Below are 17451 nucleotides of genomic sequence, written 5' to 3'. Positions count from 1 at the left end.
CTACCTGATTGTATTACAATTTTCCAAATGTCCTGTTGCTACTTTCCTATATTTACTTGAGTTACTCTCGTCCTTTTGATATGCTTATAGAAGCTCACACTAGCAGTTATGTTCTTGTTTACTTACTCTTATTCAACATTCTTTTTATTTTAGCCCTTCACCGTTTTGTAAAATATTCCCAATTTTTAAATCTAGAATTAAAGTTTATAGCATTGTACGCCTTTTCTTTAAATTTAATACCATTCTTAATGTTCTTACTGAAGGATGGCTCATCCTTCTGAGTCCTTCTTTCTCAATAGGATACATCTTTGCTGAGAGTTACAAAACATCTTAAATATCTGCTGCTACTTAATTTTTAACATTTTTTGTTTTAGCCAACTCTATCTTCATAACTTTGCAATTGTCTTCATTTAAGGTTAAGATACTAGTTTTGGACTCAGATTCCCCTGGAAGAGAATGTGAAATTCTACCGTGTTACGGTCACTCTTCTCAGGGAAATCCCTTACTATGCAGTCATTAAGTAATCCTGTCTCATTATACATCATCAGGTCAGAATCAGCTGTTCCCTTGGTGGTTTCACAATGGGTGGAATTCTCTGGCTTCCAATCAGCAGGTTTCTTGGCAGTGAGAGATAGTGTGTTTTGCTAGTGGCAGAAGTTTTTGATTCCACTGTTGCCAATGGGATTTCCCATTGTGGCCAACTTATGCCACTGGGAAACCTATGGGTGGGGGTGCACTACCAGTGGATCAGAAACTTCACCACAAGCTAACAGCCAGAGAATTCGGTCAAAATCTTTTTCTGGGTACTATTCTGATCACACTATGAGCTTGTCCTCACAGCAATGTTTACAGATTTGATTTGTGCAACCTACATCAAGAATAAGTTTCTCACAAGTCCCCATGAATTCTTTATTTATACTCTGTCCTATTGAGTAGTTAATTGTTAGGGGATCTATAAGTTGTCCTACCTGTGACTTATTTTCCTTGCTAGTTCTCATCTCCATTAAACTGATTCTGTATCTCAATCTTTCAAGCAAAGATCATTTCTCACTACTGTGCTGATTTCATCCATTATTAACAGATCTATCCCACCCCTTCTTCTTCCCATCCTTTTGAAATGTCATGTAACTTAAAAAAACTGAATTCAAGTTAGGGTTACATTCTTGGATTTTCTTCTCTTGTTCTTTAAGGTGACAACCAAGTCAGGGAAGACCATAGTGATTCACATCATTCAAGTCTGGCTTCTGGTTAACCTCCCACTTCTTTTGTCTCATCATTGGTGGCTGTGTGTTCAACATTGTCTTCCTTAAACTTGCTCCTTCTTTGAGACCCTCCTCAAAACCCCCCTCCTTGACAATGTTCAGAAAATGCTAGAAAATCTCAGCAGGTCTGACAGCAACTGTGGGAAGAATAAAGCCAACATTGAGTCTGAATGACTCTTCATCAGAGCTGATGAAAGGTCATCTAGACTCAAAACATTGGCTCTATTCTCTCCCCATAGATGCTTTCAGACTTGCTGAGGTTTTCCAGAGTTTTCTGTTTTTGTTTCAGATTCCAGGTCCATAGTATTTTGCTTTTATCTTTGACAATGTTGTTGGTCACTCACCCTTTTATCTATCAGGCTGTAGGCAGCTCTTATCTCTTTTGGCTTGAATAATGGGATGTTTCACAAGGTTAAAAACTGTTAAACGAGTGCAAGCTGTTGCTTCTGGTGCACACACTTCAAACCTAAATTGGCAAAGAATGAGTAAGTAACAGATGAAGTGTTGGATACAATTTAAAATTGCCTTGAACTTGGGTCCTGCTTCACACACACACACACACACACAATGTACAACAAAGGGCAGATGTGTCTGTGCCGGCCTTCTGAAGGGGTATCGTCTTTTCCAGCCCTGATGAAGATTCGTCCGAACTCGAAACATTGACTCTGTTCCCTCTCCACAGATACTGTCAAACCTGCTGAGATTTTCCAGCATTTTCTGTTTTGTTTCAGATTGGCGGTATTTTGCCTTTATGTTTTCCTGCAGCCGTCCTTTCTTTTCCTTTTAATTAATGATGGAATTCCCTCGAGAGAGCAGGAATTTCCCCAAACGCTGCCAAACACCCACGCAGTTACCTCAGCACTTCCTCACACCAACCCTACCGTGTCGCCACAACTTCCACTGTTGCTCCGCGTGACCCTTTTGGTGGCAATCCGCTCCTCACCAATCAGCGAGCAGAGTACAATCACGTGCCCCCACTTAGTCTCTGATGTCAAGGAGCGTGCCTACTAACGCGCATGTGTATACGACGACCCCACCCCCTCATGACAACGATTGCAGGGAGTGGCCCGTCTCCAGCAGAGATCCATTTGAGGAATGTCGACTTTTTTCTTATTGCATGTTTCATGCTGCTAAGGCAATAGGTTGCGAGTTGCATTTTCGACGACATGACGCCAAATATGAAGAGAACTTCATTGCTCAAGACGACTTAGTCACCCGGCGAAACTTGGCTACTGAGGCGCAAGCGCAGTGATGCGTTTGGCGAGATGGCGCATGCGCTGTGCGCGCGGTTCAGCTGGAACCCTGCCGTTATGGACCAGCATGCTTTGTGTAACGTTGCGCATGCGTACTGCCTGGGAACGGCTGTCTTCGACGAGTGTTAAAAGTTAAAAAGTGAGCCGGTTGAAGGATTGGTCCATGTTTCAGGCTCAGGGTCTCAACGCCAGCTACTCTGCATTCCTGGGGCGCGATCTTTTTACTTCACTCGGTTACTGACGAGGTAGGCAAACCTCGGTCGGCAAACAAACCCGGCGGATCAAGCGGAGGGATCGCCCTCCCAGTCCCATTCCTACTGGGTGACCCTGGCGTGTCTACCGCCAGAGCACCCTGGTATCTGTGGACTAATCAGTGACCGTGCAGCGATAACACCCGTCCGACTGCCCGGCCCATCCCCTGTATCCTGTGGCACGTCAGTTGTTTGGCCCGACACTCATTGACGTCTGTTTGTTTATCCGTAGTCACAACCTGCAACTTCATGCCTAATTTTACTTTAATTCGATGAGGTGCAGAATATTTTGTTATTGTGGGCTATTAGCACAGCTGGCCTTGAAAATACCCTGTATAAAACGATATGGTTTTAAGCGAATCGAATGTTTCGAAGAAAGCTGAGTATTAATTAATGATAGCCTTGATATTGTTTTATCGGAGGAACGAAAACTTTTCCCAAAAGTAACTTGTACAGCTAATGTATTTGAGCAGCAGTGAAATGTTATTTGTGTAATACTGTGTTTTGCTGATTTTTTCGGAAGTCAAAAGGCGTTTTTGAAGTTGAATGGAACTGTTGGGGAAAATCGAATTGACTTGTTTTCCCCAAAGGTTCTTTTACAGAGTGTATTAAGAATGGGTCAGTATATTTTAGTTTGGAATAACTACGGGTTAATGCGTTGGGGAAAATTTTAGCACTTTTGAATTGAAACCTCGGATGCAGAACCTAGAACTGAACCTGAAATCAATTGTTGGAAGTAGATGGAGCATGCAAAACTTGAAAGAAAGCTTGCTAATGGGCAACACCTTACAATATAGTAAAGTGTATGTATCTTTCTGGTTTTCCTAAATAAAACTTGCATCTATTGTCGTTTCTCATTTTAATCAGCAAAACAATAAGGCAGGAAAGTGATGTTGAGGATTATCACATTGGTTGTGATCTCATTTTAAATTATGGAGCAGACTTGATGGTCTGAATAGCTGCCTTTTTTTTCCTGTGACTTCTGGTTTAAGTTCACATATATCACAAACTATTGTAGTTATACTTGTCAGTCTTTAGCAGTGGAAAGTTGAAGTTACAGCATAGAAGAGGACATTGGACCATTAAGACTTTGGTTTCCTCAACTGAAGCTGTCATCTGAAATGCTCTTTTGCAGCAATTTATATAATTCCCTGTTTTAAATTACTTACCAAATTCCCATTTATATTGCCTGCTGAAATGGTTATACTGATAAAATGGTGTATGTTTAATTAATTTACTGACATTTTATCATAAATTTCCCTTTCTGTCTGATAACTGTCTGCTACTTTACTTTTGATACTTTCCTCACTTCTATAAGTCTTTAATTCATTACCGTCTGAGCAAATTACATTAGTGGCATTGTGGAGAGAAATATCCCAGGGAACCCGATGTATGGCTGGCAGTTATGGGGCCAAGAGTGGTGGATGTGGGAAATGCTGAATGTGAGAAATGAAGGAGCACAAGTTTTATTAAGTGCTAAATAAGTATTTATTTGAGATCCCCATGAAAGAGATGGATGAACCTGTGAAATGTTTTAACAATTTAAATGGTTCCTGTTCCCACAGTGCCTCCAGCCTATGTCAGCAATAATACAGTCAATGAGTGAAAAAGATTTTTAATGCAGCCAGTCAAGTTTTGGATGACCTAATGGTTATGGAGAGTGGAGTATGAGTTAGCCAGTCAAGTCTGGGAAGAGAAGATAATGGTTTCAGCACAAATAGACTGAGGATATGGGTATTGTTACCTGGTGGAAATTGCCAGATTTTGCAATATACTTAACATTGACACAATGTGAGCTCTCATTCAAAAGGCACATTGGGGTTTCGATAGTTTGGTTTAATTGAAATAATGGCTATGAATATAGTTTAGGTAGATGCTTAAGGCGATGCCTGTGGTCTTACCAGTTTTTACCTGGAGGAAATGGCCACTCATGCAATAATGGATTGACAACAGATGCAGTGGAGGGATCTAGACAAAAGTGGAAAATTTGAGTTGTCATCAGAGATGTGTTTGTCACCAGTAACCAACTTTGTGAAACGTATCTGAACTTCCTTTAATTCAAGTTCACTCTCCCTAGAACATGGCATACGTTTTGGTCTCCTTTAAGTGTGGCCTCACCAATGTCCTGTATAGTTGTATCAAGATTTTCCTACTTTTATGTTCTTTCGCCATTGCAATAATGGCCAACATTCCATTTGCCTTTCTAATCAATTACTTGCTGTACCTGCATGTTAACTTGTTATAATTTATTTACAAGATCCAGATCCACCTCTAATGCTCAGCAAACTGCAGTCTTCCACTATTTAAATATATTTTACTTTTCTGTTCTTTCCATCAAAGGGGGCAGCCTCTCATTTTCCCTTATTATCATCCATCTGCTGTGTTTCTGCCCACCCACTGATCTTTATGTAGTCTTTTCCAGACTGAGTGTCCTTCTCACAATTTGCTTTCCTACTTATTTTGGTATTATAACCAAATCTGGTAAGACATTTTGTCTCCTTATCCACGTCATTAATATAAATAGTTAAATCCCCAGCACAGGTCACTGTGGCAGAAGATTGCAACTAACTTCTTGCTTGTTCACTCATTCTTCAACTCGCCCAAATCTCAACCTCTTCAATCCTGTTGTCCACTCACGGGGAGTAGTCCTTGTCAACTGACAGTTGTTCCTGATCCCCAAATGCCCCTAGTTTATATCACTTTGAGACCTTGCTGCTCCTCGTCACTGTACCAGACCACACTCTTCTCCAACCTCTATTCCCATGACTCTGGCCTCTTAGCTTTTCCTCCTGTTTGCTCATCATTGTCTTTTCCTTCAGGGCTGAGTTTGAATCTCCTCCATAAATGTCACAGGTTCTACATGTTGCTCTTAAAGCCTCCCTTTAAAACCATTCCTTTGATCAAGCTTTTGGCCACCATTTCTAATATCTTTCTTTGACATGACATGATTTATTTATATTATTTTGTGAAGCATCCTGAGATGCCTTTCTATTTTAAAGGTGCTATGTAATTGTATGTTGTTGTCTGAGTCTCTGGCATCACAGGAACACATTAAGCACTTGTGAGGAAGTGCTGCATTATTGAATGTGCTGTTGTTCAAATAAAATGTTAAATCAAGTTCTTGACTGGTGGTTTAGATCTTTTGGGACCATTTCAGAAGTGGTGTCGTATTCTGACGTCTAGATAAACTGTTTGTCTCAATCAGTGCCACTAATCTAGTCGATAACTTTGTTGCTTTTCATCAGATATTATGTACCCTATTTTTGTTTACGGTTCATTACTTCGAAATAAAGTTTAACTTAACTACTTTTGAAACATCAAATGCATGGTGGTTAGCGGTGCTGCCTCGTAGTTCCAGGGTTTCTGGTTCAATTCTGGCCTCAGTTAACTGTCTTTGTGGTGTTTGCACATTCTCCCCATCTCTGTGGATTTCTTCCGTGTTCTCTGGTTTCTTCCCACAGTCCAAAGATGCGTAGATTAGGGGGATTGGCCATGCTAAATTGCTGCTTAGTGTCCCAAGTTGAGTAGGTTAGATGGATGGTAAATATGTGGGGTTATGAGGAGATGGTGAGGAGAGTGTCTGGGTAAGATACTCTGCAACCTCGATGGGCTGAATGGCCTCCTGCACTGTAGGCACTCAATGAATAACATATCAGTGCATATTGTTTTTCTAAACTATTTGCTGTGAAGAATGTCTTCAACATATGGCATGTAAACTGAATTCAGGAAGTGTCACAAGTGGTTATTGCAGAAGGTCAGGGGGCATGGAGTTGGGGGTAGGGTGTTAGCGTGGATAGAGGACTGGTTGTCAAATAGGAGGCAGAGAATGGGGGTCAATGGGTGCTATTCGGATTGGCGGATGGTGACTAGTGGAGTGCCCCAGGGGTTGGTGCTGGGGCCTCAGCTATTTACCATTTATATAGATGATCTGGAGGAGGGAACCGAGTGTAGGGTGTCGAAATTTGCTGATGACACCAAAATTGGTGGAAAGGCAAATTGTGCAGAGGGTGGGGAGAGCCTGCAGAAGGATCTAGATAGGCTGGGCGAATGGGCCAGGAAATGGCAAATGGAATTTAATGTTGGCTAGTGCGAGGTGGTCCACTTTGGTAGGAATAATGGTAGGAAGGATTATTATTTAAGTGGAGAAAAACTGCAGCAGGCGACGGTGCAGAGGGACCTCGGGGTCCTTGTGCATGAGTCGCAAAAACCCAGCTTGCAGGTGCAGCAGGTGGTCAGGAAGGCGAATGGGATGCTGGTCTTCATCGCGAGGGGGATTGAATATGAAAGTAGGGAGGTCTTGCTGCGGCTGTATAGGACATTGGTGAGGCCGCAGCTGGAGTACTGTGTGCAGTTTTGGGCGCTGTACTTACGCAAGGATATTTTGGCATTGGAGGGAGTGCAGAGGAGGTTTACTAGGCTGATGCTGGAGTTGAGGGGGTTGAGCTATGAGGAGAGGCTGAATAAATTAGGCTTGTACTCGTTAGAGTTTAGAAGAATGAGGGGAGATCTCATTGAAACGTATAAGATGATGAATGGGATGGATAGAATAGAGGTGGAGAGACTCTTCCCGCTCAGAAAGGATAGTAGGACTAGGGGGCACAGCCTCAAGATAAAGGGGGGGGGGGGGGCGGTTTAGAATGGAGTTGAGGAGGAACTTCTTCACTCAAAGGGTGGTGAATCTCTGGAATTCTCTGCCCGTTGAGGTGGTGGAGGCTACCTCGCTAAATATTTTTAAGACGCAGGTTGATGGGTTTTTGATAAGAGAGGGGATTAAGGGTTATGGGGAGAGGGTGGGAATGTGGAACTGAGCCACGACAGATCAGCCATGATCTTGTTGAATGGCGGGGCAGGCTCGAAGGGCTAGTTGGCCTACTCCTGCTCCTATTTCTTATGTTCTTATGTTCTTTAGTTTGCTTCAAGTCAGAAAATAAGCAATTTTTTTTGATAGATTTGAAAGGATTTTCAGCCTAAACTCTGCACTTCAGTATGTGGATGGGAAGGTGATTGTCAGAAAATCCATGTTTCTCTGTTTTGGTGGTAGAAATTCAATTGCACCAATCATCAGTGTTACCATTGGGATATTGATTTACGTGGTTGTTTTTTAAAATGAAGCAAGATTTTACTTTATATTCATTCATGGGATGTGGGCATTGCTGACAAGGCCAACATTTATTGCTCTCCCAAATTGCCCTTGGTGATGATGTACCATCACTTTGAATTAGTGATCGTGAAGGTGGTGGTGTTCCCATGCATCAGGTGCATTTAGTTGCACATTTGGGAGGTGTTATCAAATAAACCTTTGAGTTGCTGCAGTGCATCTTGTGGATGGTGCATACTGCTGCCATTTTTCCCCAACTGTGGGACGAGTGGATATTTCAGATAGTGGATGGAGTGCCAGTCAAGTGAGCTGCTTTTTCCTGGATGGTCTCAAACTTCTTTGAGTGTTATTGGAGAAAAAATAATTTGGAGAAATAGAGTATTCCATCATTCGCTGACTCCTAGCCACCAGTGCCCACATCCCATGATCTTAAAACAAAACACACTGACCTTCTCATGTAGCCATATATTTACCTTGTTGATTCAATTAAGTTTCTGGATGTTGATCGAAGGGAATTCAGTAATGGTTTAACTTTCTCTTGGCAATTATTGGGCACTCGTGTGGTGTGAATGTAACTTGCCACTTAACTTGAGCCTGAATGCTGTCCAAATCTAGTCGGACAGAATCATGAGCTGTGAAGCAGCATATAGAACTAAACGTGATAGGATTATCAGCAAGCATCTCCACTTCTTGCATATGATGACAAGGTCGTTGATGAAGAAGTTAAAGATGATGGAATGCAAGACACTACCCCTCAGGAAATCCTTCAGCGATGTCCTGTGGCTGAGGTTATTGGCCCCCCAACAATCGCAATGACCTTCCTTTTATGCTAGGCAATTCTCCAACCAGTGGAGCGTTTTCCCACTGATTCTGACTAATTTTTTTTGCTTGGTTCCCTGATATCACATTTGGTCGAATGCTGCCTTGATGTTAAGAGCAGTCACTCTTAACTTACAGATGGAATTCAGCTTTCTTGTTCATGTCTGTTGGGGATAGGAGCTGACTGGTCCTGTTGGAACTTAAACTGTGTATCTGTGAGTATGTAAGTGAATTTGTAGAACTCGCTGCCCCATAGCGCAGTGCAGTCTGAATCATTAAATGGTTTCAAGAGGAGGACACATATATCCTAATAAAAAAAAGGAGAGGGTGAAGGGGAATAAGTAGGAAAATAGATTTGAGATCAGCCATGATCTGATTGAATGATGGAGCAGGCTTGACATGCTGAATTTGCCTCCTTCAGCTCCAAATTCCTTTGTTCCAAAAACCCTGTGGACATGGACCGTTCTTCAGAATTAGTTAGCACAAAAAACAAATATGCTCACATAGTGCTGAATTTCCAGCCTTTTTGAGCACGAGTGGACCTAGATCAAGGGAGCAGTTTCCAGAGAAGGATATATCTTCAAACAGCAAAACTACAAAGAAATAAATCTAGTCTCTGGCATCTCCTCGTTTCTAGATTTCAGAGAGGGGAAAGGAGAGACACTGCACTCTCCCAACTCAAAAGCAGCATTTGAAAAGCAGCAAAGCTTGAATTCACATAAGTCCAGCTGCACCAATCGGATGACTATCTGTCAATCAACCGACTCAAGTCTTTGCAAAACCCCAGAGGCATACATTCAAAACAGCACACAAGCATTAGTTAAACATTGTAGTAATTCAAAGCAGTTGTACTTCTGTTGTAATATTACAGAATGCCGATCATAAAGAAGCACAAAGTAGCTAAAATAGACTCTGCACAAGAAACATGACTAAAATGCATTTCTTAAAGGCACAGTATTGTCTCAAATCTTTGAGAGAAAGCATTTCTCCTCCTCTCCAAATTAGTGACCCCTTGTTTATAAACAGTGACACCTAAGTCTAAATTTACTGACGAAAGGAAACATCCTCTTCACATGCACCCTGTGAATAGCTCCTCAGTACCTTAAAGGTTTTGATCAAGTAATGCTTGTATGCTGAGCTTTGCCATCATTGAAAATGGGTATGTTCCATGCCACCACCTCTTTTGGTAGCTATTTAATTGTCCATCAGCATTCATAACTGAATCTGGCAGGACTGCAGAGCTTTGATTGGATTTATTGGTTGTGGGTTTACTTAGCTCTGTTTATTGTATGCTGCTTCTGCTGTTTAGTGTGCACTTTACTGGTTAGCATGTAATATGAAATACATTTAGTTCTGTTTAAGGTATGGTCTTCTATACTTGTTTGTATGTTTTGAATTTCAATTAATTAAAATATCTTTAGAGTAATTGAGAAAAGGAGGCACAAAGCCTGGAAACTTTTAACGTCCAATTGTCCTGATTTGAGCTTGACCATCAGAATTCAATATTTCTATTCACAATTCTATTGCCAAATTTGATATGGGAGTAAAAGTAGGCCATTTAGTCCATCAAGTCTACTTCATCATTCAATGAGATAATGACTGACCTGATAAGAAAATCCTCATTCCATTTTCGCCTTATACCATAAACCCTTAATCTGTAAGGTAATCAAAAATCTGTCTTTGTCTTGCCCCAGCCTTTGCAATAAAGAACTCCACAGATTCACTACCCTCAGAAGAAATTCCTCCTAATCACTAATTTAAATGAGTGACCGGTTACTTTGAGAATATGCCCTCTGCACCGGAAGCTTCCATCAGGGGAAACAATCTCTCAACATCAATACTGTCAAGCTCCCAGAGAATTCTATTTGTCTCAGTAAGGTGATTTTTCATTCTTCTAATCTCCAATGAGTATAGGTTCAACCTCCCTCCATAAGAAAATCCCTCCATACCCAGGCTCAATCTAGTGAACATTCTCTGTACTGTTTTCAATTCCAGTATGTTGCCCCTTAGATAAGGGGACCAAAGCTGTTTACAATATTGCAGGTGTGGTCAAACTAATGCCTTATTTTAGCAAGACTTGGCTTTTTTTTGCTTTCCACACCCTTTTGAAATAAAGGGTAATATTCAATTTGCCTTTTAACTTGCATGAAAGCTTTTTGTGATTTATGCATGTAGACCCTCAAATCTCTCTGTGCTGCACCTTATTGCAGTCTTTCTTGATTTAAATAATATTCAGCTCCTTTATTCTTCCTACCAAAGTGCATAGCTTCACATTTTCTGACATTACATTTCATCTGTGAAGTTTTTGCCCAGTCACTTAACCTGTCTATATCACTCTGTCGACTAATTGTCATCCTCACCACTTAGCTTCCCCCCTATTTTTGTCATCTGCAAACTTGACAACAGTATATTCACTTCCCTTATCCAAGTATTTAATATATATTGTAAATAATTGTGACCGCAGCATTGATCCCTGTTGCATTCGATCAGTTATAGATTGCCGCCCTGAAATGTCCCTTTTATCCCATCTCTCTTTGGCTTGCTTTCTGCTATATTGAGGACTCCCTTTCTACTATTAATAAAGTGTTATGCAGGGACAACAGCACTTGATTTACCATTTCCAATACCTAGCTTGATACCGAATGATTTGAGTTCATTCTTTTTTTTAAACTCCACAACAGTTTGATGCAACTGAATTGTTTGCTCGGTTATTTTAGAGGGCACTGAGTCAAACACATTGCTCTGGGTGTGGAGTGACATGGTAGACCAGATCAGGTAAGGACAGTAGATTTCTTTCTGTCAATTACATCACTGAACCAGATAGATGTGCACAACCATCAATGATTTCCTGGCCACTATAACTGAGATTAACTTTTCAAATTGCACCAGCTGCCATGGTGGGATTTGAACCCATGTCCCCCAGAGCATTCGAGACTCCCTGTTGCTTATCCTCACTTCCCAACATTCCCTCCCCCCTTCCCTTCTGCTCACTTCACTTTTTTCCCAGCTTCCTTCCAGTTCCCTTGCTGTTCTTGTGGTAGCAAGTAGCACATTCCCACCACTTTGAATAAAGCGGCATCTGAATTTGTTGTTGGATTTACGTTCCTGAGTTTTGGACTTCTCTTAGTTGGCAATATGTATAACCACTTGGTGACTTTTTTATAGACCTCTATATGGAAACCTCTTTTTTTTTTGAGAGAAGAGAACTCCAGTCTTTCCTGGTAGTTGCAAATGATTTGATTGGATTGCTTATTGTCACATGTATTAGTATACAGTGAGAAGTATTGTTTCTTGTGCACTACACAGACAAAGCATACCATAGGGAAGGAAAGGAGAGAGTGAAGAATGAAGTGTTATAGTCATAGCTAGGGTGTAGAGGAAGATCAGATTACTCTAAGGAGGTCTGTTCAAAGGTCTGGTGGCAGCAGGGAAGAATCTGTTTTTGAGTCAGTTGGTACATGATCTCACTTGTATCTTTTTCTCTACAGAAGAAGGTAGAAGAGAGTATGTCTGATTACTTTTCTGAGGCAGCGGGAAGCGTAGACAGAGTCAATGGATGGGAAACTGGTTTTTGTGATGGACTGAACTTCATGACCCTTTGAAGTTTCTTGTGGTCTTGGACAGAGCAGGAGCTGTGATATTGGGTGGTGAATCTCTGGAATTCTCTGCCCGTTGAAGTGGTGGAGGCTGCCTCGCTAAATATTTTTAAGACGCAGGTTGATGGGTTTTTGATAAGCGAGGGGATTAAGGGCTATGGGGAGAGGGCGGGAATGTGGAACTGAGCCACGACAGATCAGCCATGATCTTATTGAATGGCGGGGCAGGCTCGAAGGGCTACATGGCCTACTCCTGCTCCTATTTCTTATGTTCTTATATAACTAGAAAGAATGCTTTCTATGATGCATCTGTAAAAGTTGGTGAGAATTGTAGCAGACATTCCAAATTTCCTGAGCCTCCTGAGAAGGTAGAGGCATTGATGGGCTTTCTTAATTACAGCATCGGCATGGAGGGACCAGGATGGTCTGGGTGATCTGGGCACTTAAATTGAAACTCTCGACCATTTCTACTTCTTCTCCATTGATGTACGCAGTGGCATGCCCTCCACTGTGTTTCCTGAAGTTGATAACTGGCTTCTTTGTTTTGTTCACTTTGAGGGAGATATTGTCATCACACCAGTTCACCAGATTCTCTATCTCAGTCCTGTACTCTGTCTTATCATTGTAACCCACAACGCTAGTGTCATCAGCAAGCCTGAAAATTGAGCTGGAGAGGAATTTGGCCATACAGTCACACGTGTATAAGAAATATAGGGGCTGAGGATATAGCCTTGTGGGGCACTGATGTGGAGGATGATCATGGAGGAGGTGTTGTTGCCTGTCCTTATTGACTGTAGACTGTGTGTTAGGAAGTCTAGGATCCAGTTGCAGAGGGAGGGACTGAGCCACAGGCCACAAAGTTTGGAGATGCATTCCATAGGAATAATGGTGTTGAAGGCAGAGCTAGCCTATGAATAGGAATCTGACATAGCTGTCCTTGTTATCTAGGTGTTCCAGGGTTGAGTGCAGGGCTAGGGAGATTGCGTCTGCTGTGGACTTGTTGTGGCAATAGGCAAACTAATGGATCCAGGTAGTCTGCTGGGCAAGAAGTCATTTGTGCCATGACTAACCTTTTGAAGCACCATCTGATTGTCATTAAGGCATGCTTCCTGGTTTTTCTTTGGTACCAGGATGGTCGTCATCTTGAAACAGGTACGAACCTTAGATTGGAATAAAGACAGGTTGAGGATGTCTGTGAATAGCCTTGCTAGCTGGTCCATGCAGAATCTGAGTGCTCCTCCAGATACCCCATTTGGGCCAATTGCTTTCTATGGGTTGACTTTTAAGAAGGCTGTACTGACGTCGGCAACGGTACCCATGGATGCCGGTTCGTCCAAGGTTTGCAGGATGGAGGCTCTCGCTGACCTCGGGCATAGAATGCGTTGAACTCATCGGGGAGGGGTACACTGGAGCCAGTGATTTTACTTGCCTTCACCTTGTAGCAGTTTGGGCTTGCAAATTCTCATTAACTGTCCTGGTTTGAGACAATTCACACCTCTTTAATTGAACTTAACCCTCTCTCCACTGGCATTGCCTGCACCTTAAAGACTCATATTCCAACCATTATCTTGTAAATTGAATCTGTGTCTATGTATGCCCTGTTTGTGAACCCAACTCTTTACTCACCTGATGAAGGAGCAATACTCTGAAAGCTCATGTTACCAAATAAATCTGTTAGACTTTAACCTGGTGTTGTGAGACTTCTTACGGTGCCTACCCCAGTCTAACACCGACATCTCCATATCTTTTCTCGTATGTGATTTGAATGCCTCAGACCTGGAGTTAAGCAGGCAGTTCATCCATGGTTTCTGATTGGGAAACACGCAGATTTGCTTTTTTGGTACATGGTCTTCTACACGCTTACTAATGAAGTTAGTTGCTCGTTCAGGCTGGTCGCAGAGTTTTTAAATATTTACCAGTCTACTGAGACTAAGCAGTATGGGGTACTTGATTGTGCTCTGAGGCAAGTTGAACAGGAAAAACCGTTGGTATGTACAGATATGTTAGGGATTTTGAGGATGTAACTAATTCTGGAGTAACCTTTAATTTTCTGTAGTCATGCTGGAAAAGATTACAGAATTATAAAAATAAAAAGGAAGTGGAAAAGCAACCCTTCCTTTTTATGTTTCTAATTCTGTAATCTATTATTGTAGATAATGTTGAGTGACATTTGTAACATTGTTCTGACTCCCAACTGTACTTCAAAATGTAAAATTAATTAAAGCTTAGCAGTGTTAACAAGCAGCTGATAAATCCCATTCTTTTTACTGCTTCTTTATAGCTGTTTAGGTTTCTACCCTTGTGACTGTTCAGCTATTCACCCTGACAGTGAATGTTGGCAGGTTATTTGACATGAAGCATTGCTGCTAAACCCAAATTTTTTTTGGTTGAAGACATAAAGTGACTTTAGAGTCATAGAGGCTTACAGCATAGGTACCGGCCCTTTGGCCCAACATGTCCATGTCACACTTTCTCTTAAACCCCTAAGCTAGTCCCAATTGCCTGCATTTGTTCCATATCCGTCTATACCCATGTAACTGTCTAAATACTTTTTAAAAGACAACATTGTACCAGCCTCTACTACTACTTCTGGCAGCTTGTTCCAGACACTCACTATGCTCTGTGTGGGGAATAAATTGCCCCTTTGGACCCTTTTGTATCTCTCCCCTCTCACCTTAAACCTATGCCCTCTAGTTTTAGACTCCCCTACCTTTGGGAAAAGATATTGACTATCTAGCTGACCTATGACCCTCATTATTTTATAGACCTCGATAAGATCACCCCTAAGTCTCCTTTGGTCCAAAGGAAAAAATCCCAGTCTATCCTCCTTTATAACTCAAACCATCAAGTCCTGGTAGTATCCTAGTAAATCTCGTCTGCACCTTTCTAGTTTAATAATATCCTTTCTATAATTGGGTGACCAGAACTGTACACAATATTCCAAGTGTGGCCTTACCAATGTTTATACAACTTCAACAAGACATCCCAACTCCTATATTCAATGTTCTGACCAATGAAACCAAGCATTCTTTACCACTCTGTCCACCTGTGACTCCACTTTCAAGGAGCTATTAACATGGACCCCAAGATCTCTTTGTTCTGTAACTCTCCCCAGTGCCCTACCATTAACTGAGTAATTCCTGCCCTGGTTCAATCTACCAAAATGCATCACCTTGCATTTGTCTAAATTAAACTCCATCTGCCATTTGTCAGCCCACTGACCCAATTGATCAAGATCCCATTGCAATCCAAGATAACCTTCTTCACTGTTGGCTATGCCACCAATCTTGGTGTCATTTGCAAACTTACAAACCATGCCTTCTATATTCTCATCCAAATCATTAATATAAATAACAAATAAGAGGACTCAGCACTGATCCCTGAGGCACACTGCTGATCACAGGCCTCCAGTTTAAAAAAAAATCCTCTACAACCACCCTCTGGCTTCTATCATCAACAAGTCTCACAACACCAGGTTAAAGTCCAACAGGCTTATTTGGTAGCAGATGCCACGAGCTTTCAGAGCACTGCTCCTTCATCAGGTGAGTGGGGAGTTCTGATCACAAACAGGGCATATAAAGGTACCCACTCAATTTACAGAATACTGATTAGAATGCGAGTCTTTACAGCTAATCAAGTCTTAAAGATGCAGACAATGTGAGTGGAGATAGTATTAGCATAGGTTAAAGAGATATGTATTGTCTCCAGACAGGACAGTAAGTGAGATTTTGCAAGCCCAGGCAAGTCATGGGGGTTACAAATAGTGTGACGTGAACCCAAGATCCAGTTGAGGCCACCCTCGTGTGCACAACTTGGCCATCAGTCTCTGCTCAAGGACTCTGTGCTGTCATGTGTCGTCAAGGCCGCCTTGGAGGATGCTTACCTGAAGATCAGGAGTTGAATGCCCAAGACCGCTGAAGTGTTCGCCAACAGGAAGAGAACAGTCTTGCCTGGTGATTGAGCACTGAGACACTGAAAGATGCCCTCATGAGAACAGGATATGGCGCTCAACTGATCGATTTGACAGTTCCGTGAAAAACCGCGCTGACCTCCTCAGAAGACGAACATGGAACACGGTGGACAGAGTACCCTTCATCGTCCAGTACTTCCCCAGAGCGGAGAAGCTACGACCTCTTCTCTGGAGTCTTCAACATGTCATTGATGAAGACGAACATCTCGCCAAGGCCATCCCACACCCGTACTACTTGCCTTCAAACAAGGCACAACCTCAAACTAGTCTGCAGCAAACTACCCAGCCTTCAGGAGAACAGTGACCATGACCCCGCACGACTCTGCCACAGCACCCTCTGCAAGGTCATCGACACGGATGCCATCATCTCGCGTGAGAACACCATCCACCAGGTACACAGTACATACTCTTGCAACTCAGCCAACATTGTCCACCAGATACACTGCAGGAAAAAATGTTCGAAGGCATGGTACGTTGGGGAGACTGTGCAGACGGTACGACAATGGATGAATGAACACTGCTCCACGATCACCAGGCAAGACTGTTCCCTTCCTGTTGACGAACACTTCGGTGGTCACAGGCATTCGGCCCCTGATCTTCGGGTAAACGCCTTACAACACATGACAGTGCAGAGTCGCTGAGCAGAGACCCGATAGCCAAGTTCCTCACACATGATGACAGCTTTAACCGGAATCTTGAATTCATGTCACACTAAATTGTAACCCCCATGACTAGGCTGGGCTTACAAAATCTCACTGACTGTCCTGTCTGGAGACAATACCTATTAACCTATGCTTAATGCTCTCTCCACTCGCATTGTCTACACCTTTTAAGACTTGATTAACTGTGAAGACTCGCATTCTAATCAGTATCCTGTAAACTGTGTGTGTCTTTATATGCCCTTTTGTGATTAGAACTCCCCACTCACCTGACGAAGGGGCAGCACTCCGAAAGCTAGTGGCTTGTGCTACCAAATAAACTTGTTGCACAACCTGGTGTTGTGAGACTTCTTACTGTGCTTATCCCAGTCCAACACCAGCATCTCCACATGTCTGTCATCAAGCCAATTTTGTATTCATTTAGCTACCTCATCCTGGATCCTGTGGGATTTAATCTTATGCAGCAACCTACCATGTGGTACCTTGTCAAAGACTTTCTAAAAAAAAATTAATGGATAATTGTCATAAATGAGAACTGTTATG

At 42.2% G+C, this 17451-nt stretch overlaps 1 protein-coding gene across 2 annotated transcripts in view; it reads left to right on the top strand.

The window, feature by feature from the left end:
* The first annotated feature begins 2315 nt into the window (after positions 1-2315).
* fer (fer (fps/fes related) tyrosine kinase) overlaps positions 2316-17451 on the top strand; it is a 204580-nt gene continuing 189444 nt past the window's right edge. For both annotated transcript variants that reach the window (XM_080189038.1, XM_080189039.1), the window contains exon 1: positions 2316-2760. The gene's annotated coding sequence lies outside the window, so the exon portion shown is untranslated. The remainder of the gene's footprint in view (positions 2761-17451) is intronic.

Source organism: Carcharhinus amblyrhynchos, chromosome 5, assembly GCF_965287045.1.
Source record: "Carcharhinus amblyrhynchos chromosome 5, sCarAmb.v2.hapA, whole genome shotgun sequence".
NCBI lineage: Eukaryota > Metazoa > Chordata > Chondrichthyes > Carcharhiniformes > Carcharhinidae > Carcharhinus > Carcharhinus amblyrhynchos.
Note: the sequence above shows the minus strand (reverse complement) of the source record. Positions and strands in the feature narration are given on the sequence as shown.